Genomic DNA, 20,234 nt, shown 5'->3' on the forward strand with positions numbered 1-20,234 from the left:
GGAAACTGGGCCGGAGTCTGAGGAAGGGGCTGTGCACCGCCCCCAGCGTGTAAAACGGCGCCACGTTATTTCTGTCCCGCGTAGGGGGCGAAAACCCAGCGCTCGGCGCGACCTCGGGTCTCCTAGCAACCGCCACGCCCTTTGGGGGGTGCAGCGAAGGTTCGAAAGGGGTGGAGCCTCTGAGGCCCGCACTTGGGCGTGTTCCTCATTGTCGTATGCAAATATCCTGAGTGGGTGGGACCAGGAAGATAAGGGGCGGTGCCTCTGAGCGACTGGGAGGAGTCCCAAGGTGTGCGCCAGGAGTACCCGGAGTGCGCCCAAGTTAGAAACTCCCAGGAGAAGGGAGCCTCTCAGCGAGACCCGGGAGCCGGCAGTGGAGAGCCGAGGACGACCCTCTGTGGATCAGACAGTTCTGGATGAGGGAAGGACCGGCAGCCTCCGTCTGCCCTCTGTCATAAAGGGACTTGGCCACGGGAACAGGAAATAATCTCAACTGGAGTCGATTCCAACCCTTATGAGGCAGCTACTGTGTGCAGAACACAAGGGTAAAACTAAGAGAAAACACAGACCCTGCCCCTAAAGGGTTCAGTCACTAGTGGTGAGGAAAATAGGGTGCAGAGGTCAACGCACCTGGAAAACCTTATGTGGAGCCACATCATGAAAATCTGCCTGGATTCTGGGGCTCCTCTCTAAAGACCCTTTCTTCTCTCTCTCCCTTTCTCTTTCTCCCTTCCCTTCCTCCTCCACCCTCTTAGACTTAAGGTGCAGAGCTGAAATAATTAAACTCTTTGGTTCATGAAATATGCAAGACTCCTCTCTTGTTTTATTTTCCCCCCTTTATCCCCATCCTTAATCCCGCGCCTCATCCTCACCTCCCCCATAGGAATTCATGCTACTGTACTTGGATATGTATTTTCAAAAAATGTATAGCATTTTCACTGGCGCACTATCTTCTAGTGTTTTCACCCAACATTCTTTTTAAGGCTCTATCTCTTTTGCACTTGGTGTTATAATCCCAGTTCACAGCTTCTGACTGCTGCGTAGTCTTCCAGGTTGGACATCCACACGTTTTACTTCCATCCCCCAAGTGCTGAATACGAAGGCCGCCTCCACCTCGCCGCTAGTACCGCAAACAATGCAGCCATGATCATCTTTGTCCACAGTTTTTTATGGACCTATGTGCAAACTCCTCAGAAATACATGCCTAGGTGAGGTTGTTAAAACCATAGGGTATGCACAGGACCATCAAATTCAGTTTTGTAACTTGTCCTGCACAAAGACATCCAGCCAGGGGGCCAGTGGGGGCTGAAAAATAGCCCCTCTCCTCTTGCCCTTATCATGTGCCCTGCTGAGGAAGACATATCCCTTCCTTTCCCACAAAGCTCTCTTCCTTAGTCAAGCCATGAACCTACAGGCTGTGACTATCCAGAAGGTATATATGCCCTTTTCAAATTCACCTGCCCAGTGGCAGACAGTATTTTCCAATGGCTCAAAGGGGCCTAGTAGCCTGGTGGAAGCTCTGGGTACTTGACTTCACCGGGTACTGCTAGTTGGCACTCCAGAATTGCTGCCCTACACCACACTCCAGCGTGTAGTATAAGGGTTTCTGTCCCCGACTCTGGTCTTTGCCAGCATGCAGTAGTTATTTATTCATAAACACTCATATAGTGTTTACTAAGTGCCAGACACTATTCTTAGTGCCTTACAAATACTGACTCATCTAATTAGCCAATTTTCTGTCAATATCATGGAAGTATCATTAACACGTTTTATTTTTAATTTGCGTTTTTCTGACTATGAGTAAAATTGGGCATTTCTTCATACATTCATAAGCCACTTGAGGTCCCCTTCTGTAAATTGTCTATTTATAGCCTTTGCCTATTTTCCTATTGCTTTTTCTTTTTGATTTGCAAGCGGTCTTTGTAAAGTCTAGACATTAATCTGCTTTCAAAGACTGGACAAGTTGCTTGTGATGGCCTTGATTGAAGAATAATCTTTAGTTTTGTAGTACTTCATCTTTTTTATGCTTTTTTTTTTTACTGTAATTTAAGAAGTCCTTCTCAACCTCTCAACCCCAAGGTCATAAAGATTTTCTCTGTCATTTTCTTCTATTAGTTTCATAGTTTTACTTTTTTACATTTAGTTCTCTCAACTAAAGGTAGCACTCACCTTTGTATACGGTATGAGACAAGGGCCCAATTTTATTTTTCACAGTGGAGTGAGCCCATTTTTCAACCATCTTAGTTCCCAGATCTAGATGGGTCTGTTCTGAGCTTTTTGGCTTATTCCTGTGCCAGTACCACAAGGTTTTATTATTATAGATTTGTAGCTGGTCATTGTGGTTAAAGGGCAGAAATCCCATCCCTGCTCTGTCAAAATTGCATTGGCTATTCATGAACCTTTATCATCCCATATAATTTTCAGGGTATTTTTCAAGTTCCTCATGAGAAATTTTAACTGGAACTTCATTGAATTTATAAATTAATATGGGAAATATTAACATTTTACAATGATATCTCATTCATGAACAGAGACTGTGCATCTGGTTGGCAAAAGAACACAATATGGCTAAGGCATAATGTGCAGGGGAACAGTGAGACAGGTGGCAGACGAAGCTGGAGAAGCAGTTGAACCAAATTGTCAGCCAAGCTAATAGAAATGAGATGGAGATGGAGCAAGCAACACAATTCAGGCAGCTTTGTGTGTTTATAGGAAACCCAATTACACACTGAGACCAACTTGTGGGACCACCATGATCCAGAGAGGCTCCATAACGTTCCTGAAGGTGCATAACCATACACCCAGAGGGCCCTGGCCACCCATATCTTGCATGAGTGTCAACTCATTTCCTAGGACCCTCCTGAAGGACCACTTCACAAGCAGGTGGCCTGCCAAGGTGACAGCAATTCAATCCAGAAAATACTATCTTTTTAAGTACCTGATACATGGCAGGCACAAGGCTGGCCACAGGAACCACAGAGGTGACTAAGGCAGTCACTCCCCTTTGCATTCACAATCTGGCTCTGGGGGAAAGAGAGAAAGGAAAATCTACAGTTAATTCTAAGACGACGGGATGGCATCATTTACAACAGGCCAGGTCGACAGCAAGTGCTGTGGGTGCTCAGGGAATCCAAACACTGACACCTGAAAGCTTTACTTAGGATATCAGGACAGAAAGATGGAACATGGGAAATCAGGGAACCACTGGAGGTGGAAAAGAACATGACATGTCCAACTCACAAGAAAGAGACACAGGTGGACATCAACAAGGGTGGATGAGTGAATGAGAGGATGGGTGGTTGGACAAATTGATTTATGCTGGTGAGACAAAATACTTCATTTCCAATTTTCCAGATTCCCATAGAAGAATTTACTCACCACCCTTTGTTGTTGTAATAAAAAGGAGCACTAGGTGGCATCATACCACCAAAAGTCCTCCCCTCCTAGAGCCTCTAGGAGGAACACACCCACCAAGATTGTGTCAGCCCCCAAGTTAGGCAAGTAAGAGTGCTTCTATCAATCGCATTTCTCATTACCCCCATGTAGTTTATTTCCTGAGCACCTACTATATGCCCAGCCCTATCCTGCACGCTATGGAGACTATCAGGGAGTTGAAAGGCTCTCCTCCCTAAAGGAACGTAAGGAGAAGCAAAACATGCATGCTGCCCCTCCCTCACAAAAAAGAATTTAAAACAGTCCGAGGCAGGATGCAGTGAGCACTGAAATGAGGATGTCAGGACATAATATCTTTTGTAATCCGGCCCCGGTGGCCTTCTAGTGCCTTCTCCCATCGCTCACTCTTTGCCACAATGGCTTCTTTCAATTCCTTGTATATGTCATGTTCTTCTGCTTGGCATCCACAGAGCCTGATCTCTGCCTGGAATACCCGACCCTCCCTCTTCACCTAGCTGACACCTGTCCAGCCTTCCTTCAGATCTCACTGCCTCAGGGGACTTCCTGACCTGCCCCCAACACCAGACTGCCTTCTCAGGTACCTAGTATTCTGCTTCCTGGGCCCTCCCACAATAGTAATCAACTATGTAGTCATGGAAATGGTTGTTTCCTGTCTGTCTTTGTTGTCAAACTTTGTTGAACCAAGTTCATGTGCCAGAAGCACAGTGAGGCCAAACAAACCGAAATGCCATAGTCTGGAGCAAAGAAAGATTTATTGCAAGGGCCAAGCAAGGAGAATGGGCAGCTCATGCTCAAAAAGGCCGAATTCCTGGTGACTTTTAGGGAAAGAGTTTTTATTGGCAAAATTTGGGGGCGCAGTCTGCAGGGTGTGTGACCTTCCTGATTGGTTGGTGATGAGGTAACAGGGTGGTGTTCCAGGAATCTCAATCATCAGCCTTCAGGTTCCAACCAGTCTGGGTTCCATGTGTTTATATTCAGCCTGAGGTTGCCATCCTCCACCTGGGTGGGGGCCTTTTTCCCAAAGAAGAACTCAGAGATACATTGTTATGTATCTCCCCTGAGGAGGAACCAGGACCTGCTTTATCACTGCACTATTGTTTCTTGACTGCTCCTCATTTATTTCTGCATTCCTTCCCTTCCCTGATTAGTAAGTGTTTGAATCTGCCCTTTGGAACTCAAGGAAGGTCTAGGAGGCTGAAACCTTCTTCCTACAATAAGAAACAGGGGACATGGAGATGCTCTGGTACCCAAGAGGGCCCAAGAGGGTCCTGCTCAGTTTCATCTTTTCTACCAGGCTGTCAAAGAACAAGAGAACAAGGATCACTTTCTGTCTTGTTCAGCCCTGTGTCCACTGATGCTATGGACTTGACTGCATCCCCCTAAAATATCTGTTCTTTGAGCTACCCAGTCTGTAGCTCTTTATTATGGCAGCCCCAGCAAACTGATACAAACTGATATATCCTTCTCAGCACATAACTATTAAGTGAATGACTATTGAATGAGTTCTGAAATAAGGACAACCCGTGAAGTTCACTATTAGTAGGGAAAGGTACATGGCAGACATGGTTCTTGAACTTGACTTTAAATGACACATGTGAGTTAGAGACATGGGAAAAAAAGAGAAGGGATCCCAGGTGTGGGAAACAGCACTGGGCAGATGCCAAGGCCAGAATGCAAAAATCCTGTTACAGGGAGAGTGGGGTCCGCTATCAGGGACCAGTGGACACTGTCCACACTAAGTCAACATAAAAGGGTGTGGGTGAAGAGTGGACTCTTTGGAAGAATAGCAGAGAAGTGGCTGCAAACTCCAGGACCAGGGACAGCCAAGGACACACCCACTTGCTCTGCCAGATAACTAAGATATGTGAACCTGAGCTGTAATACATCTGCAAAGCTCCTTGTTTAAATTTAGATATAAGTGCCTCTGCTCTAGCTCCCTCCTAGGCCCTCTACGCTGTGTGCTGTGGCTCAGTAATAAGAACAGAGTTTAATGGACACAATGCCCACCTCTTCAACAGCATCCAGTGAAGGTATGAAGTGAAACTCCAGAAAAGCGGAGAGAAGCACTGACATGCAGCTCTGCGTGGAAATTCCAACCTGCTACGCAAAACAATTGCACCCTAAAGAAACCTACTCCTCTACTGAACCAGAGAGAGGTCCTAGAAGCAATTTGGGGAGAGTCTACACAGCCCACAATCCCCTTCCCTCAGACTAAAACTCCCACCCAGAAATACATTCCTCCCTAAAGCCAAAATGTTCTAGATGGCCCGACTTGCTTCCCCCAGGCCATAGCTGAAAGGGTCCGGAGTGGAGGCTTGACTCAAATGACCCATTATTTTTCCTGGGGATTTGTAATTGGGACCAAGAATTGCAAGTCACTCATTGTGGAGCCTGGAAATGAGTATGTGATTCCCAGGAGAGGCAGAGAAAGGTAGGCTTCATAGAGGGAAGAACAAAGCAAGTGAACAAGGAGAGGAACCCATAGGCTGAAGAGACAAAGGGAGAGTTGGGGGTAGGGGCTCCCTTGGTCGTTGATGCCCCTTCAGTTCAGGCCCTGGTTACAGTCCCTAAGGGGGCCCAGCCACACCTGCTCTCTTGGGTTCTGCCAGATACTTTGCGTCCTCCTAACAAATTCCCTTTATTTGTTTAAGCAGCGAGTTTCCACTGTTTATACCGCCCCCATCCCCAAAATACCCCAAAGACAGAATAGGACCAACACAGGTCCTGTTTGCACAGGCATTCTTGTGATATCACTGATTTAGTATCCGTGAAATTTTAACACTGCATTTGGGGCCCCAAACAACATGATCAAAATGGCCCCAGCCATCATACCTAGCACTTCTCCTCCAGGCTATTGGGAAGATTAAAAGCCCACGTGTTACACAAAATTGTTATCATTTATCAGCCGACCCCATGCTCACTTTTGATGACAGAACAGAGTCCCAGCTGGCGAGTGCTCTCCAAAACTGTTTGGGTCATATTTTATTCCTTTAATCTGCTCCTTTTCCAGCCTGCTGCAGACCTAACTTAACAGAACATTTGCTGAGCATTTGACATCGATTCCCAAAGGCTCCCTGTACAAACTCTCCTCTTGATACCAGAGAAGGCAACGAAGTTGGGGCAGTTTTATTAGGAAGATTGAAAGTTCGGGCATGAGGTGGAAACAGTCGGCAATCTGCCACTGCAGGTGATCATTTTTACCAGAAGGAGACAGTGTCACAACCCAGTCCTCTTACCTGCCTTGAATTTTATTGGCTTAATAGTAACTGTGCTTCTCCCAGTCAAATTCCTTTTGGGTATCACTGGTTGGGCTAGCTCATTCAGTGTGTGCTTCTTGCCCAAGAGGCCAGACCAAGGTTCCTCCTAAAACTAGTGAAGACTTACACAAAGCAACCAGCTAACCAGATTGGTTAAAAAGACTAAATAGCTCCACACAACCTGTTCCCACCACAAATAAATAAGCAAACAAATAAATTGACTGAATAGATGAGTGAATAAGCAAATTAATAAAATTACTAAAGTCAAAGCACCCTAAGAGGGATTAGTAGGCAAGAAAAAAAAAAGAAAAAGAAAAAAACAAAAGCACAAATCCTTTTGATCATGGGCCAGTGCTCTTATTTCTACTCTCTCCTGAAGACATCATATGCTCAAATAGCTCTAGACTTTATATATGTTTTCTTTTTTATCCAGTGAGATTTTTCAAAACTCAGCTCAGTGTCACCTCCTCCAGGAAGTCTTCCCCTGTTAGGCATACCTCCTCTGTTTTACTAGAAAACCTGAGTGTCTCTCTGTCTAATACACTGTATTGTAATCATGTGTTTATTTCTGTGTCTCCCCTGCCAGTCTTTTCTTTAATATATCTATGGTGCTGATTCATAAGAGTCACTCAAGACAAAGTTTGGTAAAGGAAGGAAAAAAGGAAAGAAGGGAGGAAGGAAGGGAGGGAGGAAAGAAAGGAAAGTGGGAGGGAGGAAAGAAAGGAAAGTGGGAGGGAGAAAGGAAAAATACAATTAGCTTATGCACTGAGCACACAGGAATTACTCTTGGGAGTGACTAGTGACTAGTTAAAGGCTATTGGAACACAAACCTTTAAGATTCTAAGGTAGTTAAACAAAATCGTCTCCAAGTACACACCAGGTCCCAAAACAGAGGTATTAAGTATGTCTATAAATGCATGTATCTCATTTCTCTTCCCATCTTTGATGCAAGTGCCAAAGAACCAAATTTTTTAACTCACAGGGCTGGATGCACAGTAGGCATTCAACAAAAGTTATGACTTGCTTCTCAGAGCAGCAAAGATAAGCATCTGTAAAAGGAAACTCTTTGCTCTCTGAAAGGAATAAACTCCTGTCTATCCCATAGGCAGGTTGCTTTATTTCCAATATCTGCTGCCAGATCTACTGAAGAGTTTCAGTAACAACAACAACAAAATGCCTGCTGGGCATCTACTGTGAGCAGGTGTTCTTTGAGGCAAAGCAAGGGAGGCAAAAAGCACCAGCCTCCCCCTCCAGCCCCACCAAAGAAGCGTGAAGCCCAGTTTAAGCTAAGCAGGACAATTCAAACCTCCAGAATGGTAGAGACCAGCCTGAAATACCACTGTGTTTTAGAATTTAGCATACAGTCTGCAAGCTTTTTCTGTAAAGGACCAGATTAAGAGGCATTTTAGGCTCCACAGGCCACATGGTCCCTGTAGCAGCTACTTGACTGCCACCAGCACACAACCAGCCACAGACAATACATAAATGAACAACCTGGTGGGGAATCCAAGAAAACCTTATTTACAGAAACAGGTGGCACTCTGGCCCACCAGCCAGCTTGCCAACTCCGGATTTAGCACAATGCCTGGCATATCATAGGTGCTCAGATATTTGCTGAATGAATGGATGGATGAATGTATGAGTAAATGAAGATTTTCCTAAGATTACAGCTTGGTGATTTGTCTTAAAGCCCCGGTGTACCATCGTTAGCCATGAACTACAGGGAGTGCAGTGAGTACCTCCTGACCAGAAATAAGCTTGATAGAAATTATCTGACAGTCTTTCCCACTCCGAGTGGTGTGTGTGCATGGTAATTGAACATATACAAACCGCTAACAGCTTTCATAACAGAGATGAGAGCTAGAAGAGTGGTTTAAAGAAGAATTTTTTTCAATCTGTAAATCGTGACTCACAAGTAAGTTGTGGCCTCCATTTTTTTTTTTTTCAAAAAAGGATAAAAGATTTCAAGAGAAAGGAGAAGAGGGCACAACATCAGAATCTATCCCCTGTAGTCAGCATAAGAATTAATTTTAAGGAAACTGCCTGTCAATTACAATGTACTTGTATGTGAGAGTATATTGGCTTCTGAGGTAAAACCTATTTTAAGAAAAGTTTGAAAAACATTCTAATTATTATAATGTCATTCTTGAGGAAATTCAGTGTTTTTGTACATTTGAAGGGGGTTTACTTTGAACAAAAAGATAGAGTGTAGTAGTTACAGGCAAGAGTCTGGAGCCAAAGTTCCAGGTTTGAATCCTGACTTAATAGCTGTGTGATCTTGGGCAGGTTACTTAGCTTCTCTGGGCCTGTTTCTTCAACTGTTAAATGGGAATGTTAATGATACTACTACATAAGGTTATTATGAGAATTAGTGCTTAGAGTAATACCTAGCACATAGTATAAGTTTTAGCCATTATTATAGTGTCACTAACCAACAATGTGACCTTGAGTATGTGACCTAACATCGCTGGGCTTCATTTTTGTTGGTAAATAATCTCTAAAGGCCCTGCTGGCACCAACATTACAAGAAAAGGTAAGAGGCAGTTTCCCAGAGTAGACCTTGAGGGATAAAATAGCCAAATGCAAATCATCCATCCTGTACAACAAAGACCTCTGAGGTCTCAGCAAAGCAGCCTGTTCCAAAGAAACACTCGCAGGCCAACTTGTTATTACCTCTTGAAACTGCATGCAAAGGTGAATTCATGATGGTGAGAGATTGACCGTATCAAGGAAAATGCTTTTTTTTTTCCATCCATCAGACCCGTCATGACTAGCATTGGCTTCCTGTCTCTCCCATTGTCGTGTATTTTATTCCATATACTGGATAACCACAGCGGGGGGTGAAAAGGAAATCTGTTCCCATGTTTGTTTGGCTTTTTATTTCCAACATTCCTGAATGTGAAGTACAATGTGAGGCTGCCCTGCAGTTGGTCTGGTGTTGGTCACAAGTCACCATTCACTGTGGAATTTGAAGTCACATCTAGCACCAAAGATTATGAAAAAAAAAAAAAGTTCCATTAACTTTCACACACACACACAAAACAAGCCAACAGAAAGATAGGTGAAGTTATTACGGATTATTCACAAAGAAATAAAAATGGTCAGTAATAAGGTTCTGTTCAGTGTCATATGTAATTAAAGATATACACAACAAGACGCTGAAATATCTTTTTTTCACTGATAAAAGAAGCAAACTAAAGTTAGGAAATAGCTAATGCTGAAAAGGATGCGAGGAAACAAGCATTCTCATACTCCAGGAGTCCAAATCGGTGAAACTTCTTTGGAGGACAATTTTGCAATAAATAGCAAAACATAAATGTTCACAACTTTTGACCAGCCCTGAAACAATGAAGACATTGAACCAAAGCAACCTATATACAGACTTCTCATTTGGGAAAAATAAGGTCCTATTTGTTTAATCTTTTGTAGTCTTAGACGTGCATAAAATTATAGTTAGGTGTTTTAGTACTTGCAACTTAACACATTCCTAATCGACAAATCTAACAAAGAGGAGGCAGGTGAAGGAGGATGTTTCTGCACTGATTTTAATGTAAAGGTTTTTACTGTTACCCCATTAAGCACGATACTGGCTTTGGGCTGAACTTCACTCTTCTTTTGTCATACTGCAGAAGTGTTTATCTGTATTTGGATGCTGAATTTTGTCTAATGGCTTTTAAGCATGTATGATAATGATCTTTCCATTTTTCTTTTTTGATCTACTTGTGATATAATACTCTTTTGATGTGCAGCTGGGATTCTGTGTTAATTATTTAAGATTTCTGAAACAGTATTCATAAATGAGATTAGTATGTTACTTTTCTTTATTTTCCCCTTTTTAATGAATTATTTTATTGGAATTTTGACTAATACATTATGACTGACTTAAGAAAAAAAGAGTTCCAACCATTCAGGGCTTTTTTATGCAAATGACTAGACTTTTTATTTCAACATATTGTATTTGTAATTTTTCAAATTTGCCTATTCTTTTTTCTTAGTGCTATGGCCTATCATTTTGTCTCTGTAATTATGTTGAAATAACTATTTTATGGTCTTTTTCAAACTGTTCTATTGTCTCAGGTTCTTCAGGGGCTAATTCTCCCGCTTTTTACTGATCCAGTCCCTCAGGTGGTTCATTTCCTAGTTGGGTTTATAATTCCTTATTGTAAGTTCATCTTCAGTGGGAGTTGTTCTATCAGTCAGAGAGCAGAATAAACAGCTGTGTTTTGCATTTGCTCTGACAGGACCAAGGGGATTCATTACTTTGGAACCAGCCTTTATTTTCTTTGTTGAGTTCAGGATTCACCTCACCACATGGGTAGTATAAACTGGGACCTCACACCAAAGTATGGCACAGGAAGCCTAATGGTTTCAATTTCTATAGCAGACACTTTTTAATTCATCCATGGCCCCCAGACAAAGCACAGCCTTCCTTGCTGTGGCCCTGGACGAGTGGGAAACTTTCTTCCTCTGTTATCCAGACATTAATATCCTTCCCAGGGTGTCAGCTTTAGGCAGGGGTCTCAAGTCCAGATTTCTGCCTTTGTAGAACATACAGCTTGAGTAGGTTCCAGCCCCAGTCCTTGGCCATTTGTGCTTATGTTCATGTCAAATACCACTATTTGCCTTTGAGTTCCTTCTTCCTGTCTCACACCTACTGATCCATCTTTCTTCCAATTGTTGATATGGTTTTTCTTTTTTTCCCCCAGCATTTCTGTGTTTGAAGCAGAGGTTCCCTGACTTTTTGGCCTCTAATGTTCCCAGAAGTTTAATCTTTGTATTTTCCTGTCTTTTAAAAACACTTTCTAAATAAGCACAAGTTGCTATGGAAACTAAATGGGAGGGGAGGATGAGCAACCCAGGCATGGGGGTTTGAGGAAGACTTCCTAGAGGAGAAATCGACTCTTCAGAGACCTTAAGACTGAGCACACATCAGCCAGGCAGAAAAAGTGTGTGTGCATTAGCAGGGGGTGACAGGTTGAAGGAAGAGGTGGGGTGAAGGCTGCAGGCAGGAGATAGAGCCCATGTGAACATCCAAGGGAGTGAAAAACAAACCTCGTATCACATTCTGAGAAGCACAAGTTCCAAGAACTGCAAGAGGTTTGGTGTGGAAAATGGAATGAGAAACGCAGTTGGTGAGATAAGTAGAGGCCAGTTCAGGAACGGCCTAGATGCCCAGTTAGGACAGTGGACCAAGTGCCAAGAACAGAGGGGAGATAAAGGTGACCATCAGGTCACAAAGAATGAAAAGAAAAGCAAATTTAATAAATGCTGCTTGTATAAATAAATATACACAGCTGGTCAGAAAATGCTGAAACAGCTTTGCATATTGAATGACGATACCAGAAGGCTTTCAGACGTTAACCTTGGCATTCCACCATGAATAACCCTTAATTCTTACCCTAAGGATTTTATGGAAGCGTAGTGGTTATCAGTCCCCACCTCCCTGGAATTTCCCTCTCCTGCTTTGGGTGGGTGACACCCCACCATCCAACTTGCAGACATTTTGGAAATACACAGACCGTTCAAGAATGTTTCCCCAGATCTCCCCATTCCCAAACTCTCCCCAACAGCCCCCAAAACTCCGTCATAACTGTCCTTGTGTAAGGAAAGAGCTGTGAGCAGCAGCAAACGCTTGAAAATAAGAGTAACCTGGGCCAAGGGCCAGGGGTTCTATTTTTAGAACTTGTTCTCATTGCCTGTTTATCTTTCGGACTCAGCCTAATGTCTTCCAGGCGAGTGTTAAAGCTATTTCGCTGGCTTGCCGAGGAGAGGAAGAAGGTGATCTAACACCAAACATCAGTGGCAATGGTGATAATCATTCGGACAGTGTGTTCTCATAATTTCCCCCAAGGCACTGTCACTGGCGTTTTGAAAGCCGCAAAGCCACTTAGGTACGATTTATTCAAGCCCTTCCCAGCCACTTCTAGTGGCTGTGGAATTTGGGCAGGTCACAAAGAAAAGATAATAGGTTACGGATTTCATAACCCATCAAGAATTACCAGGGTGCTGCTGTCCCCTCCTGGCCTCAGTTCGCTCCTGTCTAAAATCTGGCTCTAACGAACATCCCAACCTTAAACAGGCTTTGGACGCTAAAGCGCCCTCTACAGATAAAAGCATTTAGTCATCATTCTCCTTTGTGTCTGGTTACTCAGGAAAAGGCCACGATGCATTCATTTATCATAAAACCTGGTGAGTTATTTTAATCCATTCACGCCGCAAAAGAGTAATGGGCCGGCGTTGTGTCTCGATTTATATTTTCCTCCAGAGGACAAAACACTTGGCCTCTGGAAATTCCACCGCTTGTAAAACGCGCCGCGGAAAACGCTCCGGAGGCGTGCAGTGCTTTAACCCCTTCTGTCCCGCCCCCCGAGACCGACTTTTAAGGGCGTCCTCCCTGACTCCCCGTCCATTCGCCCCAGGTTACTCCAGTAGCCAAATCCCGTCTCGCCCAATCACCCTCCGGCTCTGTTGTCCCCGCTGGAGTTTCTGGGGTGGCCGATGGGAAGACCTCTGCGGCGGACGCTGGGTGCAGCCCCTCCCTAAGTCTCACGGTCCACCTTAAGGAGCCTCGGCGGACGCGAGTAGAGGCGGGTGTTTTGTTCTTATAAGGAGGAAAAGTTTCTTTGACATCCAGGAAATGAGTAACTCCAAAGCCCTTTAGAGCCCAGCCGACCGAGGCCAGAAGGCGGGAGCGGGCCGGGGTATCGCTGCCCCCGTCCCTCTAATTGCCAGGCGGGACGCTCGGCCGCAATCACCGCCAGACAGCTGATTCGGGGCCCCCGGGACCCGCGTGCTCAGCCGGGGCTCGCGCGGTCCTTCTCGCACCCGGGAGCACGGACCAAGGCTAAACGTAAGTCCCGGGCCCGCAGCCGCCAGGCTCTGCGTCCTCCCTGAGCATCTCGTGTGTTGGAAAAATGAAGGGGGGTCGGGGAGCTGCACCCGAGATGGCGGATTGGAGCGGGATGCCCGCTCGGCCCCCCAGATTGGGGCTAACTTGGGGGACCCTGTTACGGCGCCAGAGCAAAGGCAGGGAGCCTGTCCTCTGCGGTTCCCTGTCCCTCCTCGCGCCACGCGGGGACTTGCACCCCAGCCTCTCCGCTCCAGCCTCTCCCGGGCCGCGGACAGCCGCGGCGCTTTGCTGCAGCCCCAGCGCAGCGGGCAGCTCCTCCTCCGGGCGCCTCGAGCCGCGGCGCCGGAAGCGAGACCACGTTGTTGTCTCAGCGGCCCTGATGATCCGTTACTTTCGATGGTCTGAGCAGAGGGCTAAGGCAGAAAGACTGGTCGGGTCGCCCCGCTCCTTTGCCAGCTCTTTACCCTCCTTCCTTCCCCTTCTGGAAGGAGGGAGTAGGTGTGAAGCCTGTTTTTTTCTCGGTTTAACGTAATGAACCTACTAGGTTCCTGGGGCCAGATGAGGCCCCCGCCGCTTCCTCTTTCGGAGCTATTAGTAGAGGAGACCCCACGTGTGCGGAACTTTCTCTTGGGGCTGCAGTTAGCCTCTGCCACCTGACCCCTAAACTATCCCCGACCCCTTCCCAGTGTTTCTGCCTTCCTGGCTGCCGAGTAGAGAGGGACTCAGAAACCCTAGGGCTGGGCTTCCCATCCAAAAATACTCCTTCTGTTTCAAAACAAAAATGCTGCCGCCCAGGAAGGGAAAATATTTTACTGAACCTCTCAGGGACCGCACTTTGTCTTTTGCTCCTCAGCCTGGAATGAGAACCATCTCCTCACCCCCCTTCAAAGCTAGAAGAGCACCACACTGGGGGATCCTGGGCCCAGGGCTTTTGGACCTAAATTAGTTGCCAAGTCTTATTCTGTTTTTTGGTTCCTCTTTTGGATTTGACCCAGGGCCCTTCCCTTTTACAAACCAGTTGGACCTCGGAAAGGCTGCCAGGTGAAGCTAATCTGTGCTGGGTGCACTCACAGGTCCAAGTTAGCCTTGAAAATGGCACGTCGACAGGTAGAATTGCTGCCCTTCACCTTTTTATTAATGACATAATAGGCTGTGCTTTTGAGTCCTCCTTCCAGCCAAAGTGCCTAAGTGGCTTTCATTGTGTTTTAATTCCCTGTGTGCTTCTGCTGCTCCAGGCCATCCTGCCCTCATACTTTCCACTTGTGGGTAACCACACAGTGGTTATACTGACTCTCCAAGGAAAAGGCTTTGGTTTCAAGTGCTATCCTCTAGCTCCATAATTTTCAAAGATGCAGCAGTTTCAAGCTCTGGCTTTCTGGAGGCAAGGGTCTGAACTTTTAACCTGATGCCATCGTCCCAGAAGTTGTTACCTTACCAAGAAGGCTTCCTGGGCTCCTGCAGCACCGTCCTGCTGCGCCCATAAGGGAAACAAAGAAAAGGGTGTGTGAGTGAACTTTTTTATCTGAGGGCAAGAACGGGGAGAAACTTCTGGTAGAGGCTTCTGGCAAAATTGCTCACCTGAGAAGGTATCATCTGGGAGGAACTTGGTTTTGTATTTTTTTCCTTCTTGGACCCTCCAGGGTGAATAAAGAGAAGGAAGATGGGGGTCTCTGTATGAAGGAGAGGGTGCACGTCTGTGAGGGAGGCTGGTGTGCACAGCGCTGTTCTCACTTGTCTGCAGAGGAGGGGAGGGAATGTCATGGAGGGTCTGAAAAGTGCTTCTTGTGAGGGATAAGGGAATGAAATGGCAGTATTTCCCCCAGGGATGAGAAGCCTAGGGGGACGGGGCTGTGGCCTTCAGGAATCTCCAACTTGGTCACTTGAGAGAAGGAGAAGACTTGCTCTGTCTGGCCTCAGAGACTCACTGGGTGCAAGAAGCAGGAGAAAGATCCTACTCACCCAGGAATAAGGAGGAACCTGCTGACCAGGGGGGCTCCTCTGTATGTAACGCACCACCATCACTGTCAGCAGACACATGGCCATTGACATTTACAAAGGGACGATCCCTTCAGAGTCCAAGACTCTGCGGCTCTGTGTTTCGGGTGGAGCCTCCCCTCAATTGGGATGAGGTAGTAGGGCAACCCCGGTGGGGGGGGGGCGGTCCTGGGGAAGGCTTTACCCGATAAGCATCCTAAGGGAGGGGCTAGTGCTCCAGGTGTAATGGGCAGCTGAGAAGCCGGACCTTACTTGTGGCTGGGACTAATCTAGTATTGCTGCGCAGGGAGGGGGACATAGCCATGAGAGCTGAAAGCTGATAATAATAACTTCCCAGGCTGCTGCTAGCCTGTTCCATCCTTTGTGTGAATTAGAATAAAGCGCTTCCTCTCAGTAAGAGGTTGGCATCCTGGTACCATTTAGAAAAAGGGGCCTCATCTGGGTGGACAGAGCCAAGGCACATAGCTGGGCATGCTGCCCGTGAGCTGGATTCATCCTCACCACCCCCCGAGGCGAGCCCGGTGTTCTTGAGCAGTACACCACCCGTACAACCATACACAGCAGTTGAATTATGGATAACCAGCAATTACTGAGGGCTTAACATTTGCCAGGCTTTTTTTTTTTTCCCCAAAACCACTTTGCCTGTATTAATTCATTCAGTCTTCATGGTCGCCCAGTGACATAGGTATTGGTATCCCCATTTCATAGTTGAGGAAACTGAGGCACAGAGAAGTAAAGTGTTCAGAAACTTAGAGACTGAGCCCCAGTCACTGAGCATTCATAGAGCAAGAAGCAGGTTAAGCTTCAAAAGCTAGTTAGTTTGGGGGCCCTTGTGGGAAAGAGAGGAGAGTGGTTGCTCTTTTATTTTTTTGTCAAATGAAGTCATACCCGCTCTCAGGTCAGAGAGAGGAAGATGGAAAACTCACGTGGCAACTAGAAGAAAGAAAGAGGCAGGCCTGGCCCTGGTGGCTGATAGGAGGCCTGGCCCAAGCCTCAGATGGCTTTCCTTCTTCATCACTGGGCATGTGAGGTGGCAAATCCAGTTTAGGGCCTGGCATGAGGGTGATGAGTAAATGCTACCAGGGCGTGGTGCAGAGGAAAAGAGCCATGCAGGGCCTCTGACCTTGGCAGAGAACGCCCGCAGGAGTGGACAACGGAAGAAGTATCCGGACAGGCTGTCCTGACACTGGCAGCCCCACAGCCCCATCCCTGTCCTGTGCTGTTCACCTGCATACGCCCGCCCCACGCTCGTCCGGGAAGCCTTTCCAAACTCCATTTCACAGCTCCATATATATGATCACTTATTTTCCACACTGTGCACTTTAGTGCTTCATGAGCTGAAACAGGGTGTTTTACTACATGCTGTCCGTAGGTAGTATTTTTAAACAAAATAGGCCTCTCAGCCAATGAGAAAGTCATCATGTCTTCTGGAAAGGGTCGGCTGGTGCCCAGCAGATTGCCTGGAAGGGTGGCGTTTACCTGCACTATGTCACCTGTCCCAGGGGCTGGCCTTTGGCTGTGCCCACTCAGAAACTCTGTCTCCACAGTTTTCAGAACAGTTGGGACATAGGCTACTGAGTCATCTCGAGAGAGCTCCCAGAAGTGGATGTACAAATAAGATTACTAGTGTATGAATTTGAGAGAAAACGGAGACTTTGTGACCATCATCAAGCCTGGATGATACCTGCTTCTTGCATCCTGGCAAGCCATGTGGGAAACCCAAGATCAGAAGGCAACCTGTGCTTGGCAAAGCTGGATTCAGATCAGGGTAGGGGAAGGAGGAGGGGAGTGATGGTCCAATACCATGGGGTCTGTTCCCTTCTGTGGCCCCCTCACCAACAGAGAGCGGGGGGAGGGAAGGAAGGAAGGAAGGAAGGAAGGAAGGGGAGAGAGGGAGAGGGAGAGGGAGAGGGAAAGGGAAACAGAGACCGACCGACCTGCCAGGTAGACCAGTACTCTTGTATGTTGTATGTCCCTCCTTGGCCAGTGCTTCAAGGGCAGTATTTACCAGTAGGGTTTCTCCCTGTCCTCTTTTATTTTGTTTTGTTTTGTTTTACTTATTTCTTTCAGGGCTTTATAAGCATTAGCTCCCATCTACATTGAGTTGCTTTTGCATAAGTTAAATAATTACTGTAAAATTTCAGGGTTGTAGGTTGAGGCCACAGGGGTAAATGCTATATGCGAAATTAGGATGACCCCTCATAGGGCCTGCTTGGAATGCACTCAGCACAGTGCCTGGTGTAGATGGGCTCTTAAAAACAGTAGAGGTCAATCAAGGATCTGCATTCTCTGCCACATGGGGACCCTGGCTTCCCCATTAGTGCCACTGCTGCCTCTGAGGCCTGGGCTAAGGGCAAGGCCACAGGGACCCAGACTGCCCCCATGTGGTGAGAAGGAGACCATCAGGGCTGTTGCATAAGTTCACTCAGAGCCAAGGGCAAAGCTGTCCGTTCAGACTTTTCGACCGACACTGCGAGAGGGAAATTGGGGTTTGAGGCATGGCCGGAACAGGCACCCAGCGGGGAAGGAAGGATGAGCAGGTTTTCTGGGAAGGAAGAGGATCATTTGTGGAGCCCAGGAGGTGTACAAGATCCTCCTGAGCAGTTTGGGACCCGTGACATTTTCCTGTAGGAAGCGCGTTCCCCCTTCATCCACGTGGCCCAACCCATGACATCAGCGGAATGGAAGCACATCACAGGTGACATCACTGTTGCCCAAGGCAACTCCTCCACCTTAAGTTAAACTGGGAGAAACGAGTACCACCCAACTGTAAGACACATATTGAAGGGAAGGCCCCCTGGAGGCGGAGGCGTAACATCCACAGGTGTGTTTCTTGGAGGATGGGTTCGGGGGAGGGTGGCAGGGCTGCAGGTCAGAGGGCTGGGCTGTGAGCCAGCTGGTGGAGAGTCTTCAGGCCTTGGATTTGGCCTGAGGGAACTCACTGTGCTGACAGCTGCCATCTGGTTTAGTTCTCTGAGCTGCAACTCGGAGCAAAAAGCATGACTCCTAAGTGGTTACTGGTGGCCTCCGTGACTCTGGGCCTCCCTTCTACAGCCTGAATCTATCCCTGAAGTGGGTAGGGCAAGAGCAGGCCAGAGCAGGGGTGGGGAGATGAGAAAAGTGGCTTTCCCTTCTTCACCAATGCCCCCAAAGGAAAGTGAGAAACACGGATATCCACGTCTTTCCTATGGGGCTGACTTAAGAGGGAACTACTGTTCATTAATGGAGTGAGTATGTACTTATTTTGCGCCTATGATGTGCTGGACACTGTGCTGGGGCTTCTGTGGCCTCAGGGAGCTTTGTGATCAAATGCACACAGAGGCGGCATGTCCAGAATCCACTCCAGCAAGAGTCTGTAGCAGCTGGAAATAGAAGCAAGGTCTCAGAGTTCACCTCTCACCCATCTGGCATTCCTCATGGACTTCTGGGTGGGCTAAGTAAAACCTGTAGAATCCCTTCCTCCTCAGTAGTTTGTACAGGAATTCAGGGATGTCTGAGATATACCAGAGATTTGGGGAGTGGTATTAGAGGACAGCCATGGGTGTCCACAGAGTCCTGCCAAGGGACAGAGTCCCACAAAGTCTGAGGGTCAAAGGTGAGAAGACACCAAGCAGACCACCAACCTCAGGTCCCCTCTTGCTGTGACTTGCTTTGTGATATTAACAGGCAGGTCTCAGTTTCTCTGTCTGTTTAATGGGGACAGTAACAGCCAGTACAAAATGCTATTCAGAGAACTTTGAGATCCTCAGATGGAAGTCCCTAGAAAAAAAATCAAAGCCCACAATTTTCAAATGACTCACTTCCAGATGAATAACACAGAGGGACACTTAATTTCTGCCCAGGAGGAGGGGCTCCTCATTGAGGCTGTCCTGGAGTTTCCCCCTCCGGCTGCAGCGGATGCAGGAGGGTCTCCTACCAACCTGCATCAAACCACAGGGAGGGCGTAGTCATAATTTTGGCCCTGCTTGTTGGTGCAAAACCACGTGCTCGTAACAAACTGTTCTCCTGGGAGCCTGTTTCAATAGCTTTCTTAGTAGCAGTCAGGAGACCCGCCTGAAGTTCGTGAAAAGGTCCTTTGTTTGCTGAGACTTTGTTCCAGAGTCGCTGAGGAGGCAGGACGGCAGCATGCCTGGGCTGGAGGGGAAGAGAGTGGGGATGCTGGCCCCACCCTCGTGTGCTGCCCCAGAATGCACCCACCCTATGTATCCATGCCTCTTTCTCCCCACTGCCTCACCCCAAAAAAGCACCGCCCAGGGTCGGAAGGGCCTCCACTCTCTTCCTAATCCACTTCAGAGGAGGTTTCCTGTCTTTTCAGCTGAAAAGCCATCTCAGATATCCCTGGTCACACTCCCAGAATCTCTGAGTGGAAGGAACATCATAGATTCCTTAAGTCTAACTCCCGACCTCAGATTTCACCTAAATTGTCACCTGCTTTTCCCAAAACAGTACAGAGAATGAAAGCCCATAAGTGCGTGTCTAATATTTCACAGGTACCAGGCCACTGAGCAGCAGGGTACCATGGGAACACTGGAGGCTTGAAAGTTGGACAGCCCTGGGTTTGAACCCCAGCTCTGTGATGTTGTCGGAGTGGCCTCACCTCTCTGTGCCTCAGTTTTTTTATGAGGATAGTGCCTCCTTCAGAGGTTTATCATGAGGACATTACAGCAACATAAAGCATTTTGCACAATGCTCAGATCTCAGTGAATGCAGTACATTGT

The 20,234-nt window shown here is 46.9% G+C and overlaps 1 protein-coding gene across 11 annotated transcripts in view; it reads left to right on the forward strand.

Moving 5' to 3' along the window:
• Positions 1-13,272: 13,272 nt before the first annotated feature.
• The window catches only part of ITPRIP (inositol 1,4,5-trisphosphate receptor interacting protein), a 31,175-nt gene continuing 24,213 nt past the window's right edge, over positions 13,273-20,234 (forward strand). For 10 of the 11 annotated variants that reach the window (XM_032490990.1, XM_032490979.1, XM_032490984.1 and 7 more), the window contains exon 1: positions 13,275-13,521. The gene's annotated coding sequence lies outside the window, so the exon portion shown is untranslated. Of the gene's footprint in view, positions 13,522-20,234 lie in introns of all 11 variants that reach the window. The other variant, XM_032490989.1, reaches the window with a different exon arrangement.

The sequence above is a fragment of the Camelus ferus genome, chromosome 11 (genome assembly GCF_009834535.1).
Source record: "Camelus ferus isolate YT-003-E chromosome 11, BCGSAC_Cfer_1.0, whole genome shotgun sequence".
Taxonomy (NCBI): domain Eukaryota; kingdom Metazoa; phylum Chordata; class Mammalia; order Artiodactyla; family Camelidae; genus Camelus; species Camelus ferus.